The sequence below is a fragment of the Corvus hawaiiensis genome, chromosome 2 (assembly GCF_020740725.1).
Source record: "Corvus hawaiiensis isolate bCorHaw1 chromosome 2, bCorHaw1.pri.cur, whole genome shotgun sequence".
Lineage (NCBI taxonomy): Eukaryota > Metazoa > Chordata > Aves > Passeriformes > Corvidae > Corvus > Corvus hawaiiensis.
This window is the reverse complement of record NC_063214.1, coordinates 33,573,994-33,585,368: the sequence shown is the minus strand read 5'-3', so window position 1 is coordinate 33,585,368 and position 11,375 is coordinate 33,573,994.

Here is an 11,375-nt window from a genome sequence, read left to right as displayed (position 1 = left end):
AGCCGCGCCCAGCCGAAACGCGCGCTGGAGCAGGGCGCGGGGGAGTCATCGCTCGGGGGCCCGGCCGAGACGTGGGTGCAGCTCCCAGCAGCGGCAGCGAAGCTGCGACCAGAGGAGGCGACGCACGGAGAACTGAGCGGCGCGGCCCGACCCGGCCCGCGCAGCCCCAAACGCGACCCTGGGAAGAGCGCGCAGGCACCAGCAGCCCCGACAATTCCAACACGGGAGCGACCGAAGGAGAGAGCAAAGACGCAGCGAGACAGAAAACAGCAGCCACTCGGAAAAAGGAAAAGATCATAGTAACTAAGATCTTAGGGATAGTAAAATGGTATAATGTTAAGCAAAATTATGGTTTTATAACAAGGTGTGACAACCAGCAAGACATATTCGTGCATAGAACTGCTATTAAAAAGAATAACCCTGAAAAATGCATCCCAAGCTTGGGAGATGGAGAGGTGGTGGAATTTAATATTGTACTAGGGAGAAAAGGGTTACAAGCATCGCAGGTCACTGGGCCTGATGGTGTTCCTGTAAAAGGCAGTATATATGCAAAAAATCGTAGTCATGTTAGACAATATCTCCATTGTAAGCCCCCCCTACAGTTTCCCTTTCCTAATCCCACCTTTCCCTTTTACGCTATGTCCTATTACCCCCAGTGTATTCCCAATCCGTTTTTTCATCCATGGTTTCCCTCACAAAACCATGCTTTTGCCAATTGTTTCCCCAAAAATCCCTTTCCAATGCCGAGTGGGGGATGAAAAGGGGGAGGGAAGAAGTTAAACCCTCTCCTGCCTCAGTTTCCCCACAAAGCATGCTCAGAGAGTTCTGTCTCCCTTCTGTCAGCCCTAAGATGTTCCAGAGAATCTGTTTGGACATTTAAAGGCTCAGGAGGGTGGCTTGTTTTGTTTTGAAACTGTTCTTGTTATGTTTATCCAGTTGTTTTCATTCTCCTTTTATTAAAATAAAACGGGTGAGGTGTTGGGGTCCCTCCCCTGCCGTGTAGCCCTGGCAGAGGGGCCCTGAGGGCACAGACACGGGGTTTCCCTACCCCTGCTCAGCCTCGTTCCCATTGGTTGGTTTGTGTTCCCTGCGCGGGCAGAAGGACCCTTGGTCCGGTGGCTGGGAGAGTTCCTGAGCAGAGCTCCGGCCATGCGGCTGGAGAAATAAACATCTCTCTGAAACAGCTATCAAGAATCTGTCTGTCCATATATATTTCCTTTCCACGGGACTCCTGGTTTGATATATGCGTGTTGCAGTATCCCCACTGCAACAAGTGGAGTGCTGAATTTTTAAGATGCACTTTATCCATCAGGCTCTGATGGAAAAATAATAATAGCAGGTGGGAGAGAAGACTGGTGATCTTCTGGTCATTTAGCTCTTCCCATTTGGTCTCTACCTTGCAAGAATTTTTATGTCAATTTTGAATCAAATTAGCCATTTAAGGAGATCTGATCTTAGCTTGTCGCTGGCAGGCATTTTTTCTTATATATAGATAATCTCTTCCACCTAAGGTACATGGGCTCACATTGTCCAGGAGCATGTTTTAAGTCTTTATTTTGGTAGAGGCTACTTTCTTTTCTTTCTTTTTTTTTTTTTTTTTTTTTTTAACTGGTCACAAATTAAGTCTGGAATCTGATCATTTTCAGGATCATCTTATGAAAATCTTTTTTCAGATACCAGCTTTGAGTTCTGCCCTGATAATGTTCAAATTAATCGCATCTCACTCCCTCTTGCTTAAAGATGGGCAGATGATTTGAGGTGTTGATCTAAAACCAACAGAGAGACAGAGGTACCTCCAGAGGAGTCACATCACCAAGAAATGATTTTACATATTTTGGGGCAGAAAGGATGATCTTCAGAGATTCTTTTCTCTCTCCATGGCCAATAGTAGAACAACTTCAAGCAGGTACATAACTTTACAGAAGCTGAAATGAAGTGTTAGATACAAATAATCATCTGGTTTTGAGGCCATCTGTGCATGTCTTTTCTACTGAAGTCAACCCAGCACCTGGTGTTTCCCTTTTATTAGTAACAGCTCAGACCTACTTTTTCAAAGGAAGGTCCAGGAGTGCTTGATTCAGCCTAGGAGACTGAATGGAGGCTCAGGTAACCTCTTCCAGATCTTCCCAGCCTGCACCTCTATATTGTATGGAATAAAGATCAATTGCTGGATCAGAGTCCTCTACAAACAGTCTCTAAAAGTGCCTCTTTCTCTCCAGTAGCAAAAAAAAAGTGAGCTCAGACACAAACATCACCATCAAATATTTTTATATTTAATCTGGCAAATCCCAACATTATGGTTCAAATAGAAAGCACATCTTGTGCAATTTAGTCTCAAATATTTACAGTTTTGATATTGCAGCTGGGTATCTCCTACTTCCTAGCAAAGGACAAAGATTTCCAAAGCCATTGCAATGCATACAATATTTACTCAATGTAAAGTCTCTCTGATATCTGTTATTGAGTGATAATGTGAGAGGTTGAAGAGCAACCTCACAGTTTATATTTCAGTACAATTTCTGGGTGTCTAGAGACCAGATGTTTTAGCAAGAAGATGATTAGCACTGAGTAGGTGGAAGGTGTGAGGGCAGGATGATAATGTAGAACTGAAGATTACACATTCTTCAGAATCTTATGTGACTATAAATCACATAAGGGCTTCTTCAAGCTGCCCCAGGAGAGAATTCCATGTATGCCCTCCGTCAAAATGGAAATTCATAGCAGTGAGAATAGTTGTGATCTGGCTTTGACAGACAGTAGTTAATAAACTAGTGGGATGAAAGCAACTTTATTTGAATTTTAAGGTAGAATGAATTTAAAAATCAATTGACGATCCCCTTCTACCATATTGTTACAATGAAGTTGAATGGATAAATAAGTGCAGCACATAAAAGTCTAAGCAATTCATAGAATTAGTCTTTGGAGAAGGCAAAGATTTCTTCCTGTGTGTATGGAAAAGGAATTATAACCCTGACCCACTCGCCAAAATGCCAGATCAGGGATTAATACAGCAAAATACTTCTCTCTCTGTTCTTCACAACATTATGCTAAATGGGCCACTGCAAAAGGAGCAGGGATGGACCACATCAGACCCATCAGAAAATGAGTGACCACAGTTTCGGGTTCATGGTACCTCTTGGGTTACAAATCCCAGACATTTCTAGGAAGAGCATTTCAACACAGTTCAAGAAGAAATCTAACCCCTATTCCACCTCATTTCTATGTATGATGACATATTATCTTTACACAACATGTTTGCAACTTGACATATATTTTTCTAGCAAGCTCAAAACCAAATGCAGCGGTAAAATTCTGGCATTGCTAAGTTTTAATTTGAATGGCACTGAACTTTTCCCCAGTGTCTGAACTTAGGAAACTTCTTCCTCACTCTGGACATTTTTGACCCAGTTTTAAATGTTGTGGAATGAATTCTACTGAGGACTGGCTGGTTCAAGCCCTCAGACTGTGTCCTCTTGCCACAGCAACAGCAATATTGTTGCACAATAGTAAAATGATGCGACGAGTTTTTCATAGAGACTGATTTAAGAGGCAATAGATTATTTTCCTTTACAGATATGAAAGATATAAACAGGATCTAAGCTTCTTCCTGCAAACATTTACATATATTCTACACTTCATTTGAGTGGGCTAATTGACACCAGACACTTGTGTACACAAAGTTAAATAAGTGCATGAATACTTTCACAAGCACAGGGGGTCAAAACCTAAATGAAAGCCCTTAGGCAAACAGCTATATATATTCAAGTGGGTGGTTAAGAAGTTACAGCTTGTCAGCTGAGCTCTGGTACTTGGTTTGTGCACGTTCTTAATGTGCAAGAGCACAACTCCACTTTGACACGAGCGGCGGAGGAGAGATTTAAGCACAAGCATCTCCCAGCGCAGTTGAGGTACACTGAGAGCAGGAACATGCACGGTGATGACAGCTCGACAGCAAGAAGCATTTCGGTAAAGGTCAGCAGAGATGTGCTGCCAAACCTCCAAACTGTCCTTCTTCAAGCTCACTTTTCAAAGGTCACCACTGCAAGTGATGGGAGGACTTGTGCAGGGGTGAGGAGTGTGTTTCCACTTTAGATCAAGGAGCTGCACAAATCTGGCTGTAAGCCTCAGGAAAGGCCCTGCAGGCCCGCTGAGAAAATAAATCTTTATTTTATCTCAACACTGCCTATTTCAAGAAAGAGCAACACTCAAAAGCTGAAGCGATTACTGAAATTCCTCAGAAGAATTTACTCAAACAGAGTAAACACTTGACTAGCAGGAAAAATTTTAAAAGGCTATATAGAAAACTTTTTCTTTACAAATCACTTTTTGTTGATTCTCTGCTTACCCAAATTTGAGAAATACCATGCAAATTAACATATTTTAGCATTGAACATATTATAGAAATGTGTCAGCTTGTCTGGGTCTTCCTCATCTATGGAGGTAAAACCAATTCTTCAGAAACAAGAGCAAGACATGAGTTTTATTTAACAAGCCATCAGCCAGAGGAAGGACAACAGTGTTACTCAGCACTTTGTTGATACAAGAGGTGTACGTGCTGAAAGTGAGGCTCTTTGTGCCTTCCTACAAAAGGCCTGAAAGACATAAAAAAATAAACAAGCCTGACAGCACTCAGGTCTGACAGTGTGCTGAATAAACCTGTGTGAATTATAATAGCTCGTTTGTTAGAAACACAGAGCTGCAGTCAGAGAGAGGAAACAAAAAAATAGCTCTTGACACCATCAGGGAGCACACCAGTCTGTGATAAGGATCAATCTTATATCTGTACAAAAAAAATCTTTGCAAAGGACAGGAGATTTGAAAAGAGAAGTTCCTCCAAAACACTCATCATAGATCTTGGGAAGGACTTACCTTGTTCTGAACTGCACAAGAAGATGTGATACTCTAAGAATCACATAAAACTGATCTGTTCAGTTCTGGTGCCCCCATCATGAGAAGGACATGGACCTGCTGGAGGAGGGCATGAAGATGATCAGAGGGCTGGAGCACCTCTGCTATAGAGAGAGAGTTGGGGTTGCTCAGCCTGGAGAAGAGAAAGCTCCAGGGAGACCTTAGAGACCCTTTGAGTACCTAAGGGGGCTCCAAGAGTGTTGGCATGGGGTTTTTGACAAGGACATGGAGTGACAGGACAAGGGGCATCAGCTTCAGACTGACAGAGAGAAGGTTTAGATTAGGTATCAGCAATAAATTCTTTCCTATGAGGGTGGTGAGGCACTGGCATGTGTCTCTGAGAGAAGCTGTGTCTGTTTTATCCCTGGAAATGTTTAAGGCCAGGTCGGATGGGGGTTCAAGCAATGTAGTCTAGTGGGTGGCATGCCTACCAAAGGCAAGGGGTTGGAACTAGACCATCTTTAGGGTCCCTTTCAACCCAAACCATCCTGTGATTCTGATTCTATGATTATGTACTACAGGAACTGAAATGGGAAAATGAGTATTATCTCATTCATCTCTGAATTTACCCCAGATTTTGGCAGAATTTCCCAAAAAGGTTCAGTGAGAAGGTTTAGGGCAGGTGGGGAATGTAATGTAATCTGAAACTACCCTCCTTCAGCTTAAGACCACTTCCGCTTGTCCCATCAGTATTTACCCTTGTGAAAAGTCTCTCTTCAGCCTTCTTGAAAGTCCCTTTTAGGTACTGGAAGACACTGGAAGGTCTTGTACAGCTACCTGTACTGTCCTAGCAGCTATAGTAGCTGCTTGAGTGAGAATGGAAACCCTGCCTTTGCCAGGCGTTCTTGGTGTCCCTGGTGCCTCCGCTGCTATTGTGTTCAGGAACTGCAGCGCAGCCCCACGAACTGCAGCAGGATGGAAAGCTGTTGCTGGCTTTTCTCTTTCCCTCGGCGCCGCTCGACATAACCACCAGATGGGGCAAGGCACTCACCTAACAAACTCAAAACACCGTGATGTTCCCGCATGGACCCCAAGGGCAGCTCCAAAACTGAACACATCACGCATTGCTCCCGCAGAAAACATCCAGGCAGAACGCAGTGCAGACCTTCACTTTCCCATCGCAGCCTATAAACTGCTCCACCAACTCTGGCCCTATGTGTTCTCCTTCCCACCTAAATGTACATAACATTATTTACTCGCATCAGATTCTAGCTCCAAAATTGAAAATGTCCAGAGTCTGTTCCCAAAGAAAAGGTGACAGGCCACAAAGCTGTTACATGCTTTTTCTTTCCTCATGCAGGCTGTAAACTACATCAGAAACAGTGAGGCTATGTGCTTTCCTTCTCACTTAAAAGTGCAATCCTGTTTTTTTAATAGCCAGCAACTAAGCTTGAAAACAGTAAACATTCGTGGGTTGCTCCAACAGAAAAGTGCCAGGACAGAAAACTCTTGCTGGCCTTTACTCTCCTATTGCAGCCTGTAAACTGCTATAATTTTTGGTAAACTGCACTACCAGCACAGGCTAAGATCCCCGGTGAACACATCCAGTACCACGAGCCATTTGAACCAGTGAAAAAAATGTGATTGTACACTTAAATTGGGAAGGCAAGTGCATAGCCCCAGTGCCAGTGCTGCAATTTGTAGGATGCACAGGGAAAGAATAGGCTACAGCAAGAAGGTAAAGGCCAACAACACCTTTCTGCTCTGTCACCTATTGTTTTGGAGTCGTCATCAGGTGTTCTGAGTATCTGAGCTTATTTTACTGTGGTGGTGCATTTAGCTGTCTAGACAAGTTCATATTCCCATCTGGATGCACTGTTGAAAGGTTACATGGGGAAGGATAAGGCCAGGAACAGCTTTTTGTTCTGGCACCTTTTGTGTTGGAGCAGTCGCCAGGCATTTTCAGTTTTGGAGCTCTATCTCTGTTAAACTCTGGGAGTGTGACTGTACACTTAGCTGGCTAGGCAAGCATATAGCCTGCAGTGTTGGTGCTGCTGCTGAAAAGCTACAGGGGGAAAGGTGAAAGCCAGTAGGACCTTTCTGGCATCTTTCTGTGGGAGCACTTGCCAGATATTTTCAATTTTGGATCAGTACTTGGGGAGAGCTGCAGAGTGTCATGGTGCATTTAGGTTCTTCATCTTGACTTTGTAGCCTTTCAACAGGCTGATAGTGATCATAGGTGTTAAAGACAGAGCTCTGGTTTGGGTGGGACTGAAAATAGTTCTCAGTAGCAATAGCCCTCAGGGCTGACCACTTTTATGTGAGCCTTAGCTGGCAGCTGGCCTTTTTCTTGCTAGCTGTGGTCACCACCATGGTTAGGTGTTAGAGCAGAGACAGAATCCTGCGTTTGTGGCTTCGGATGGGGATGCCAAGGGAAATTGACGCCTAACAGCAGCTTTTGGCCTTGGCAGTTCTGCATGCACTCAGTTTCTCTTTGCTTGTCTGTGCGTTTTTGCCACACCCATGGCCACCACTCCCGATTCCTGATTCCTGACAGCCCCAGGATGGCTGGGGACATTTCAAGAGCTGTGCATGATTGCTCATTAATTACTGGGTAGTCATCCCGAGACTATAATCCTGAGCTGATACTATTCCTGCACACCTTGCTAGCATGGTTCACTAGGCCAGGCGAAGACTTTGCCGCAGAATCACCTCCAAACCAGCTCTGCTTTGGTCTGTGGTTGGAGGACCTCATTCCCACCTGTGCAGGAGAGTCCTGAGCTATGTAGCTAGACTCGTTCTTGTATTCATGCAGGAACTGCTATTTTTATTAGTTCTTATGGAGCCTGAACAAGGGTTGGAGGCTGCAAAACAACAGCGTAATCCAGGATTTTAATGAATATACATCTGGCATTTACAGGAGTGTGGAGAAATACATTCCTTGTACTGCAGCACCAGTACCCAGGAAGATTGGTTGTAGACTGGAAGGTGACAATAGTCCACTTCCTGGGATATTCAAATATTCTTTAAGCATCAGTGTCTCAAAGCATTTGCTTTTAGCATTGATTGAACTGTATTCACTGCTTTGAGAGACAGATCATTTGTTCCTTTCAGATTCAGGCACACAGAAAATTAGAGCAATTACTAGTCTAAGTGAAGGGAATTGGTCTTGTTTATACAATTAAAGGCACTTTTACTGAAAGTAAAGATTCATACAATAAAATGCAGGTTTGGGCCACAGCTAGACCTATTCTCTTATTCCACCTGTTGCTGCACATGTTGGACTTGTTTCTTGGCTACAAAACAGTAAAGCCCCTGGGTAGTAATATGCTGTCTCCAGAGACTTGGTCTTCAGTGTAAGGGCTCCCTGTGTTCATTCATGCAGTTGCATGTGAGGATCTCTAGGAACACTGAACACAAATTATATATCAAAGCATTTCTTTGTTAATTTATGGAAGTTGTTGGTTTTGGGGTTTTTTGCCACGTGGCCTTATTTTTAGGAACTCAGTAGCTAGGGTGCTTAAAAATTTCTAAGATTTACACCAGCAAATAGAGAGAGACTGGGACACTGGTGCTTCTTCTCATTTTTCCTCCTAGGAAAAGACCAGAATAATGAGTTTACACAGAAGTAGTCTACAAATAATGTTAATTGCCTTTAAGCTCTGCCTTCAACATCCCTTCTACTGAAATGTCTTCCCTAATCAGATAGAAGACAGAGCCCTCTTCTTGTACTTGAGTCCTTAAACATGTCTTATAAAGGACACAGTGCAGAAGAGTGTCAAGGAGGGCAGAATTTGTCAGCCAACAGAGGTGAAATTCCTGGTGCAACTAGTAGTGAGGCTGAGGTTGTTATTCCTAGTTGGCACATGCACAAAAACCCCACAGACAGACATAAATGCAGGGCCACCACACAGATCTACAGACATCGAGCACTTTCATGAACCCAAATGGCATCAACAGCTGTCAGCGCTTTGTACCACCAAAAGTGATTCCCCTAGAAAATGCAAGGTCCTTAATGCAGCATGATCTTACTGGTTGGAAAAAGTGAGATGGGCACACAAAGTGATTTGATCTGCAGAGTCTTCAGTCTCTGGTCACTGGAAGAATGACTGGCTCTTCAGAAAAATGAGGAGGAATACAAAAGACTTACTTGTGCTGTCTGAAGAGTCCCTCTTAAAAGCCTTTTCCAGCATTCTGTTGCCTGCAGATTAGTTCAATCAAGTGCTGCCCCTTGCAGAATTACAGTGGGAAGCACAGGAGGTGCACGTGACTTGAAACTGCATGTGTCGGTTGTTTCACATCACCAGAAGGAAGCCAGAAGCCTTTGTTAGATAAAATAACATCCCTGAAAAATGCTTTGTACTAAATGGAAATCTTGGAGTTGCAACGCCTGTCTTGGAGCCATTGCTTATGCATTGTCCAAAGACTGAAAAAATGAGGTCTTAACATACAAAGAGGGATCACCACACTTTCTCCAAGATCTCTTCTGTCTTTGAACTACCAATTTTCCTGAACAACTGGCAGCACGTAAGACCATGTTAACTAGGCCTTGGGTTATCCATGAAATGATCTGGTCTTTGTAGTGTTTACAACTTGAAGTTTCATGATCAAGATGCCTGATTACCTGCATGGGGTAGTCCCCTTGTCTTTTTGTATCTCTGGACTCCGCAGCTGGGGAAGAGTTGCCCATAGGTTTTGCTCTGACTCAATTCTAGCTGATGCTCTAGAGTGAGCAGATCTTTCCTGGCTTGTGGACCAGCTGTAGCCTCAGCCTGAGCAGATCTTGTGAAATGTCTACTGGCAAGGATCATAGGATCATTAAGGTTGGAAAACACTTCTGAGATCATCAAGTCCGACCTCTGACTGGCCACTACCTTGTCAATTAGATCATGGCATAAAGTGCCACGTCAAGTCATTTCTGGAACACCTTCAGGGATGGTGACTCTACCACTTCCCTGGACAGTATATTCCAATGTTTAGCAGCCCATGAAGAAATTCCTCCTGGTGCCCAGCCTGAATCTCCCCTGGCACAACTTGGGGCCATTTCTGAGTTAAGATTATGAAGAGTTAAACTTCAGTTAGGAGTTAGAAACAATTTGTACTGATTGAACTAAAAGATAAGTTAATGAAGAATTAGAAATTTAGCTAAGAAGTACAGTGCTACTCACTATTATGTACCTGTCTGAAACTTTGCTTATAGTAAATGAACTGTCATAAAGACAAAAGAAGCTGATAGAATTATAGCTAGCACCTAGATTGCATGATCAAATACAGGCAGGAAGTATGGACCGTCTCTAGAAGGCTTGCTGAGGCTTGCCCAGAATAGAAGGTAGAAAGTTCATGGTGATGAAGAGATCCCTGACTTCATCTTTCAAGACTACTGACTCAAATCAAGACCACTGACCTAAATCAAGAAAAGAATTGTGCACGTGCAAAGGACCAGTGACTTCATTTTAATAGGAAGCAGGAATGGGAGGTGCTGGAGATATGTACATGATTCATATGTACCACTTGGTGAAATAAATAGAGGGCAAATAACTGTGTAAGCGGCTGGCACGTCTCTAGGAGGCGACTCCCGTGCTGCCCGCCGGCGTAATAAACATGCCACTTTCTAACTTTAATTAGTTAGAGAGTTTTGTCCCTGAATACCGGGTTTTTTAACGATTCATTTCTTCTCATCCCATTGCTGGTTGCCTGGAAGAAGATACCAGTCCTCACCTGGCTACAACCTTCTCTCACGCAGCTGTAGAGAGTGAGGAGGTCTCCCGTGAGCCTCCTTTGCTCCAGGCTAAACAACCCCACCTCTGTCAGCCACTCCTCATAGGACTGACCCTGTAGACCCTTCACCAGTTCCACTGCCCTTCTCTGGGCATGCTTCAGCACCTCAATGTCCTTCCTGAACTGAGAGGCCTAGAACTGGGTCGACTCAGAGAAGTAAAACCAGCTATGTTTTTGGGGTATCAATCTCAGTTTCCTGAGACTGCAAACTCTTGCTTTGACTCATAGAGTTTGGATGTTTCTGAAAGGGTAAAACCAGAGGATTCCATGAAATGGGAGGGGCTCTCTTTAAAAAACAGAAAGATGTAAAACCCAGATGAGGTCCTTTAACCACAAGGAGTGGGAGGTCATTCAGAACCTGAATCTGGAATGAACTGATTCATTTTCTTTGTATCAGAATCCAAAATTTGAAATGACAACATTTAAAAAAAGACAGCTCTCAAATAGGTTTCTTTATTTTAACTCCATTACTGTCTGAGTGCCTTAGAGCCTGGTGAGTCAGTCTGCCCAAGCTGACTCAAAGAGCAGAACAATATGAATAAGGGAACAAGGAAAACAGTGAAGACAGGAAAGCTTTTCTACTGAAGTAAAAATTCTTTTTACTCTTTAAAAGGCTCACTGTCACACATTTTTGTCCTTTGTGATCAAATGAAATACATGTTTGTGGTTTCTTATGGCAAAGGTCTGTAACAACTGAATCTTAGAGTTTCCTCAAGATGTCATTTCTTTTCAAGATTTTGAGCTAATTC